This window comes from Miniopterus natalensis, chromosome 13 (assembly GCF_054644295.1).
Source record: "Miniopterus natalensis isolate mMinNat1 chromosome 13, mMinNat1.hap1, whole genome shotgun sequence".
Taxonomy (NCBI): domain Eukaryota; kingdom Metazoa; phylum Chordata; class Mammalia; order Chiroptera; family Miniopteridae; genus Miniopterus; species Miniopterus natalensis.
In genome coordinates this window covers 3,011,233-3,019,743 of record NC_142093.1, presented here as the reverse complement: position 1 = coordinate 3,019,743, position 8,511 = coordinate 3,011,233, and the positions used below count along the sequence as shown (strand labels likewise).

The 8,511-nt window shown below is 49.8% G+C and overlaps 1 non-coding gene across 1 annotated transcript; it reads right to left on the bottom strand.

The window, feature by feature from the left end:
* Positions 1 to 653: 653 nt before the first annotated feature.
* LOC148091593 (U2 spliceosomal RNA) lies at positions 654 to 844 on the bottom strand. Its single transcript, XR_015715602.1, has one exon. It is a non-coding gene; the product is annotated as a U2 spliceosomal RNA (small nuclear RNA).
* Between the last annotated feature and the right edge of the window lie 7,667 nt (positions 845 to 8,511).

Below are 8,511 nucleotides of genomic sequence, written 5' to 3'. Positions count from 1 at the left end.
GGCTCAGTTCGTTGGTTGTCTTCCCATGCCCCAGAAGGTTGGTTTGATTCCAATTCTTGGTCAGGGCACATGCCTGGGTTTTGGGCTTGATCCCCAGTAGGAGGCGTGCAGGAGGCAGTTGATTGATGTTTCTCTCTCATCGATGTTTCTCTCTCTCTCTCCCTCTTCCTTCCTCTCTTTCTAAAATCAATAAAAACATATTTTTTAAAAAAGATGTTAAAAGAGGTTATTGCTGAACACTAGTTAATAGTTTACTTTTCACAGTAGTATGATTAACAGCCCTGGGATATCCTAGATTGAGCAAGTGAGTATGGAAGCCAGATTTCTCACATGAGGGAATAAAGTTACAAATACAGAAAAAGGGAAACTAGAATGAACCCTGAGTTGCTGGACTGGAACTAGAGGTGACAGTAATGAATGGATAGATGGATGGGTGGGTGGGTGGGTGGGTGGGTGGATGGATGGGTGGGTGGGTGGGTGGGTGGACGGATGAGTGGGTGGGTGGGTGGGTGGATGGATAGATAGATGATAGACAGAAAGATAAATCATTTCCTTGCTCTGTTAATTGAGAGAGCCTGGAAGCAATGATTTACCAGTAGCACCAAATACATCAATAGTCCACACCTTGATTTCTTTTCATTTTTTTCCCCTGAAGGGGGTACACCGTTCCTGGAAGTACTGCAATACCAAGTTGATGATTGGAGTGGACAGAGCAAGTTCCTATTACATCCCCTAATTCCAAAAATCCATTTAATATATTGTCCTCGGGTTTAGGACATATAAGATATTAAACTGATAAAAACAGGTGCTACGCTTGATCTTAGCCAAAGGGCCGAGAATCGATGGTACCTCGATTTCTAAATACCATTGTCCACTCACAGGAACTGGGGGCTCCTTGGAGAACTGGGTGGTCCTAGGGCTGAAATAGGGAGCAGTAAAAGGACATAATGTCTTCAACTTATTCTCAAACTGTTCAAAATAATAATAGCATGTTTTTCTGTAAATGTATAATCTCACCATATATCTGTATATCCACATCTGTGGACGTTCTTGTAATTTTTCTGTAATTTTGAAATTATATTAAAATAAAGATTTACCCATAAAAAGGAAAACCTCCCTTTGCGGGCTGACAAAGTATCCAGTGAATGGTACAGTTTAACTGGTGAACTGTATAGTATGTGAATTAAATCTCAATACAGCTGTTTAACAAAAAGAAAGCTGCCACAAGCTACTCGTCTGTCCCATCGCTGGACAACCCATTAGATCGAGGGCAGGAATCCCACCTCACTTCCCTGAATCACCAGCACTCAGCACAGTGCCCGGCAGGCTGCCAGTAAATGTTTGTTAGGTAAGTGAATTCTCAACTTGATGAATATTATGATATTGAGTACATATACATTTAATTATTTGGTAAATATGTGTTATTCATGGCCATGAATAATATATCTTGGTGCATAAACAGCTGGTAAGCGTTGCTGAAACTCAGATTCTGAGAACCACGCCGTGCTCAGCAGCGTCAGAGGTCGAGAATGTCAGGTTCTCTGAACACTTGACCTCTATTTAGATCTCAACACCACGCAGCCAACATTTTGGGGAAGCCACTGTGTAGGTGGCTGGGGTGGCTGGGCCTTGCCCTCGACCCCCCCCCAGCCTTGGCTCTCAGCCTGAGGCCATCTCTGTTGATAAACCAGGTCGTCCTGCTCCCATCTCTGAGTCATCACTGGCCCCCGGAGTGGGCTCAGTGTCCACAGGAAGCGGGTCCTGGGGAAAGGCTTGGGCCCCGGGTCATTCCACCCGGCCTGGCCGAGGAGACCTGCTCTTGGCCGGCAGGCCAGCAGGAGGAAGTTTGCAGGTGAAGGAGGGAAAGCACAGGTGACAGTGACAGGGGACGTGGCCGGTCCTTTCACTCCCCCTCCCTTCATTCCATTGAGAGCCTGTTGCCAGCTCGGGACAGCCACACCCTTTCGCCCCAGCACCGGGGAGGACAGTCTGGGTGGTTCCCTCGGGTACAAACGAGGCTCCTGCTCAGCATTTTCTTACAGAGGGTGAAGGCTGCCTTTCAGAACTGTGGGCGGCATCTGTGAGCTGCTGTGTTCATCTGTGTGTCCCCTGCCCCCTCCCCGGGGGTCGGTGTGGCAGGAGGGACACCCTGATAGATGAAATAAGATGAGAGAGTGGACCAACGCCGCATCTTTTTTAGCTCGCCGTTGTTGTTTTTCTTTTTTAAATATGTTTCTATTGATTTTTAGATAGAGAGGAAGGGAGAAGGAGAGGGAGATAGAAACAGCAATGAGACAGAGAATCATTGATCGGCTGCCCCCTGCCAGGCACGCTATTGTTATTTTTCCATTTGAAAAGTGAGCGCTACGCTCCTGGGGAATTTGCACGAGAAGATCCTAAAGGAGCGCTGGTTCTCAACACACACGGGCCACGAGGAGCAGCGTGAATTTCCCGAAGGCTGCTTCACAGAGCCCGAGGCGGGGGAAGCGGGGTGTGGACAGTGACACACGGAGCGGGGCTTGCAGGCGTCAGGCAGGCTCAGGGCTCAGATGGCTCCAAGGGCCCACAGGTCTGGGCGACCCTGCCCAGGTGTCTGCGAGCACGAGAGGCCTGTCCCATCCTGCGCATTCCCAGGCCCCTGCTCGCTCCTGCCCTGCTGTCCTCACTCTCAAAGTCCTCCGACTCCTCTTCCCAGAGTCCTCCGGGTTCTTCTCCTGACCCTGAACCCTCAGGGCTCCTTGGAGCATCTCCCAGGCCAAGCCGACTTGCAGCGGTCACCTTCCCTTGGCTTCCCGCCAGGCCTCCCCTGCGGACACCCGTGGAAACAGCTGGTGCCTCCATGACCGTGGAGAAGCCCTGCCCCTGAGGCTCCTACCATCCAGCTGACCGGTTGCCCTCTGCTCCTCCTGGAAAGGGACAGAGAAAGCAGAGACGTGTCCATGATAATAGGGCCTCGAAGATGACAAGACCCACCAGGGAAACACCCGTGTCTGCCTGGTTCGCGGCAGAGTTCACTGATCAACAATCAGGAATGAATGAATGAATGAATGAATGAATGAATGAATGAATGAATGAATGAATGAACCAACAAATGAGTGAAAAGGCATCATCCGGTCACTCCCCCTTCCTCAGTGAAGGCTCGGGCGTCTGGCTTTGGTGCAGTATTTTTCCCCGGCTCCAGCAGCGGTGGCCTGCGTGTCCCCATGACAACATCCACCCCTGCCTCTAAGCACCTGGATCTCCTCTGAGCCAAGGACCGTCCCTTGCTTGTCCTTTCAGCTGCCCACTCCTGTGGCCACACCCTGTACTTTGTCATCACCTGAAACTGCTCCACCTGTGAAAGCTTAAATACCAATATCCCACTCTCTTACCACAGCCTGCGGTCCTTCCCACTCTCAGGCCTAAGCCCCGTGGTGCACCTGCACACACACGCACACGCCTGCCGGCCTCTGCTCTCTCGCCCGTCTCTTCCTCCTGACGCGGCTCCTTTCCGCCTGAACTTCCTGCTCATTGCTCATCGGCACCTTTGGCTCCCCGGCCCCTCCTCTTCCCACAAACCTCCCACCTGTTCCAGCAAAACCCCAACCTCGATCAATTCTAAAATGTCCCCTCCGCCTGCGTCCCGGCAGCTACGCCGCCCCAGAAAGGGCCCCGCGAGCGCCGACCGGCACTGCCCTTGACCCACGACCTTCCCTGTCCGGAGGTCCCTTCGCTCGGCTCTCTCCCCGGTTCACACATCAACAAACGTGCCCTGAGCCGGGACTGCTCAGCGAGCTGGGAGGTGAGCGGTCAGCAGGGCGGGCCAGGCCCCTGACCTTGGGGAACCTACCCGCCGGTGGGGACCCGGTAGCAGAGAAACAACCGTCCAGGTGCTGCAGCTGGTTCGGCCTCGCGGCTCCTTGACCTTCCCAGTCTTCAGGAAAAGTGATACCTCCTACCCCTTCTGATTCCGCCACCCATGACTTCATCACCCTGCATGCCCTCGTCCCCACTTCTCTTCTTGCCTCAGAGGATGTGACGGGTCCCCTCTCCGAGGCCACCTCCTGTGCGCACCCCAACTCCTCGAACCCCCCGCCCCTTTCCTTTATCACACGCTGTCATTGTTTCCATCCCTCCCTCAGCTCGCGCACAAGCTCGCTGTCTTCTTAAAACGCTCCTCCTTGGTCTCTGAGTCCCCCACCCGCCACCTGACCTCTCTCCTTCCCAAATGGGAGGCCCCCCGACAGTCTTCGGGTCCTGACTGCCACGCACGCACACGTGGGTTCACCCGACAATGGAGGCCCTACTGTGTGCTCATTGCTGGGGTAACCAGGGGGGCCACGGCAGGCAAGGCCACCTACCTCAGGAAGCTCTCTGATTCTCATGTCTGTGGGGCTCTCGGGGTGGAAAGCAGGTCACAGGCGAGCGTGGGGTTCGGAGCGCGCCACCCCGAGATGTGCCTCAGTGGTATGTGGGTTACCTGAGCTAAAGGCAACCGAGACCCTGAGGGGTCAAGAGACACTTCTACCTCCCACCTTCTTTAATGACCTGGAGACATTTGAGCGAGGGGCCTGGCCCATAGTAAGAGGTTATCAAAAATAACTCCTTTGCTCTGTTGACGGGGCAGGGCCAACTGCTCCGTACTGAATGTCTGCTCTTCTGACGGTCCTGCACCGGCCCCTGGAAGCCCCCACGGCACCTTCCCTGGTCCCTAGCTCAGGACATCATATGTGCCCCATTTTCCGTTTCTGCCTTGGAGCCGCTCGTGTACACGGGGTCTCTGACTCTCATGTCTATGGGGTTCTCGTGAGCACAAAGTTAAGTTTGATTTTCTCTTGTAAATCTGTCTCCTGCCGATCTGATTATTCAACCGTCCAAAAGAACCAGAGGACGAACGGAATTTTTCCCCTTCCCAACACAAGTAAATAGGTAAATAAAAGTGAGAAATTGACAGTTCTATGAAAAAAGGGGTAATGAGACTGAGAGCAACTGGGAAAACAGTGTGGGGGTTTTAATTTGCATTTCCCTGGTAATGAATTATGTAGAGGACATTTTCATGTGCTTATTGGTCACTAATATACTCATATATATTTTATGGGATTTTCTTTTCATGATTGAGTTGCAAGAGTTCTTTATATATCCTGGCTACCAGTCCTTGGTCAGATACGTTTTGTGAATATATTTTGTGAATATTTTCTCCCAGTCTGTATTTTATCTCTTCATTTTCTTAACTGTGTTTTTTGATGATCAGAAGTTTCTAATTTTGATGAAGACTAAAATGCCTTTTTTTTTTTTTTTTTTTACAATTATGGCTTTTCGTGATTTAAGAAAACTTTGTCTATCCCCCAAGTCATAAAATATTCTCCTGTTTCTTTAGAAAAGCTTTATGGTTTTGACTTTGATGTTCAGGTTTATGATCTATTTTGAATCATGTTTTTTGTATGGTGTGAAACAGGACTCAAGCTCCATTTTTCCCCATATGGATATCCACTTTTCCCGGCATCGCTTGTTGAAAGCATTGGGTTGCTTTGGTACCTTCGTTGAAAATCAGATTATTACACTAAATGGAGTCTACTCCTGGGCTTTTTATTGTCTTCCCTGATCTGTGTGTCGATTCTTACTCCAGAATCACACTATTTTGGTTACCGTGACTTTACAGTATGTCTCAAAATCAAGCAGTGTTAGGTCCTCTAACTTTGAGTTCCCCCAAGTAGTTTGGGGGGGGAGGGGAAACACCGCTTTCCGTTTTTACACATTCTAGAATCAGCTTACCAATGTCTACCAAAAGGATAACAAATAAAAATAAAGCCTGCTGGGATTTTGATTGGGATTGTGTTGTAGCTATAGGCTAATGCGGTGAGAATGGACAACCTAACAATAAATCTCATCCTGAATTATTTCATCGTCTAGCCCGCTCCTCTCCCAGCCCCACCACTAGCTACCGTCTTGCCTGATTCTGAAATTGGGAGGCTGCCTTGACTTTGCCCTTTCCCTCGGCCCTAACGCTCATCGAGGACTGTTGAATTTCTCCCTAAACATTTCCTGGGTCCAGTGTCACTCTTTGTTTCCACTCGCACTAGGCTAATTCGGGTCTTCCTCTCGACTCTCCCAGATCATTACGATCGCTGCTTAGCTAGCCAGACCCCGCAAACGTACCTGTGCAGGGGCCTGGGGAAGACCGCTCGGGCCCACCCAAGCCTGCCGCTCTGCCTGGAAGCCCGTTAGCTTCAGGATGAGTCCAGTCGCCTTAACTTGAACTTCGCCATGTTCATGATCTGGCCCTTTCCTGCCTTTTCAGCTGCATCTCCAGATATTCCCTGTCCCTTCCTCCCTCCGGGAGCCTCTCCAGCCCGTCCCGCTGTGACCACTATGCCCTGTCCGTGGAGCTGGCTACGCGGTGTGCAGAGCCTTATTCAGGACTGATTAAGAACTTCCAGATGGTGACGGCAGAACGCTAACCAGGTGCGCGGCCTTCCTGCCGACGGGCCCTGTGCGCTGCGCTGGTCCTTTGCACGTCCACGCTCACTGTCTTTGTTTCTATGGCGCAGGCAGCCTGCGAGCTCTGGAGAGCCCAGGCGAGTCATCCGTGAAATGAGTCTCTTTCTTCCAAAGTCACTGACTTTGTTTTTTGCCATAACCTGCTCATTTTAAACGCTCTTAGAAGGTAGAACATTCACTGGTATTATAGTCTAGTGACTCAGTTCTGAAAGCGGTCAACAAATGACTGGGTGAGACCCGCTGTGATGGGGGCACGCGAGCTCCAGCGCCGCCGGAGGGCCGGCCAGCGACCCCCTGCCACAGGCAGAGGCTGCAGGAGCTTTCGCCACGGAGGTCACCTCGCAGCCTGCCGGCGTTCTGTGGCGTGGGATTAACCTGCGCTCGTTCTTGGTAAACAACTGCTCTTGTTCAAAGCCTTCTGTAGGTTAAACGCTCCCAAAAGTCTCCTCCCAAATCCCCTGGAAACGCATGCATGCTTGCAGTGGGTATTATGTACACAAAGCGTGTGTGGTTGAAGGAGGAGACAGGCAGGAGGCAGCGTCCCACTGTCTGCCGCCGGGCGTAGGTGTTTCCCGCCCTTTGGTTTGGGGCCCGGGCCCGGGCCCGGGCCCGAGGGAGCATCTTCATGGTCCAGTCCAGCAGGCCTTTCAGTTTGCCTTATGCTCAGCTTCCCCGGCTGGAGCTCTCCCCTTCCAGAACTCCCTGGGACGGTGGGCTGTGTCCCATGCAGCCTTTTATTCCTCATATGCACAAGGCCTGGCAACTGGTCCAATGAATGTTTGGCCAGTGAACGAAAGGAAAAGAGGAAAGAGCGAGGGAAACAGAAGAGAGATGTCAGGGCTGGATTCTACTATCCTGTGGAAATGAGGTAACTAACATTACGTCCTGCCTCTACCACCTAAAGCAGGCAAGCAACCAAAAGCAATCTTACTGCAGCCAAAGTCCAGCTTCACTTCATCCCTAATGTAGATAATAACTCATTCCGGTTCGTTTAAGACATTAAAGAACCGATCATATTAGTAATACTAACGAAAGCAATAATAAATTTATATCTATAGTGTTTATGAAATTTTTTTTCTTATAACATGTATATAACTTTAACTATCTTTAATTGTTATCCATTCATTTATTCATTCAACAGGCATTGAGTGCCCTATTATGTGTCATAACCAGGGAGTAAATTTCCATGATTAAAAATTTGGAGTTTATCATTGGCCATTTGTGGATTAAATCAGTCTTTTTAGCTGTAAAAATATTAACTGTATGTTTCTCTTTCCTGCTCAAGACGTAAAATGAACAAAAGGCATAACATAAGGTCATGTAAAAGTAAAGATTGGCACCAACGTGCAAACCATATATGCATCCCTGAAAATATTAACATCATCTAATACACACTCTGGCCGGCCTGGAAGAAAGCAAGCATCCTTATAGTGAGTGCTGATGGGGAGCACCTGGGAAGGACCTGCGGCTGGCCCCTGGGAGCTGAGCGTGGTCCCAGCTGACAGCTAGCAAAGAAAAAAGCAAAAACAAAAAAACAAGGGATCTCAGTCTTACAACTGCAGAAGACTGAAATCTGCCCAAAATAGGAAAGAACTGTGAGCCAATCTTTAGGTTGTTGTGGGTTTGTTTTTTTAATCCTCACTTGAGGATATTTTTTCCATTACTTTTCAGAGAGTGGAAGGGTGAGAGAGAGGAACATCGATATGAGAGAGACACATGCCTCCCACATATGCTCTGACCCAGATCGAGCCTGCAACGAAAGTACGTGCCCTTGGTTGGAATCAAACCCAGGACCCTTCAGTCACGCAGGCTGATGCTCTAACCACTCAGCAAACCAGGCCAGGACAATATTTAAGTTGTTTTAAGCCACCAAGTTTGTGGTGATTTGTTATACAGCAATAGAAAACGAATCCAGCTGTTAACAGTATTTTTTTAAATCTTTTTATTGATTTCAGAGAGAGGAATGGAAAGGAAGAGAGATAGAAACATCAATGATGAGAGTTATCGGTCAGCTGCCTCCTGTACACCCTTCTG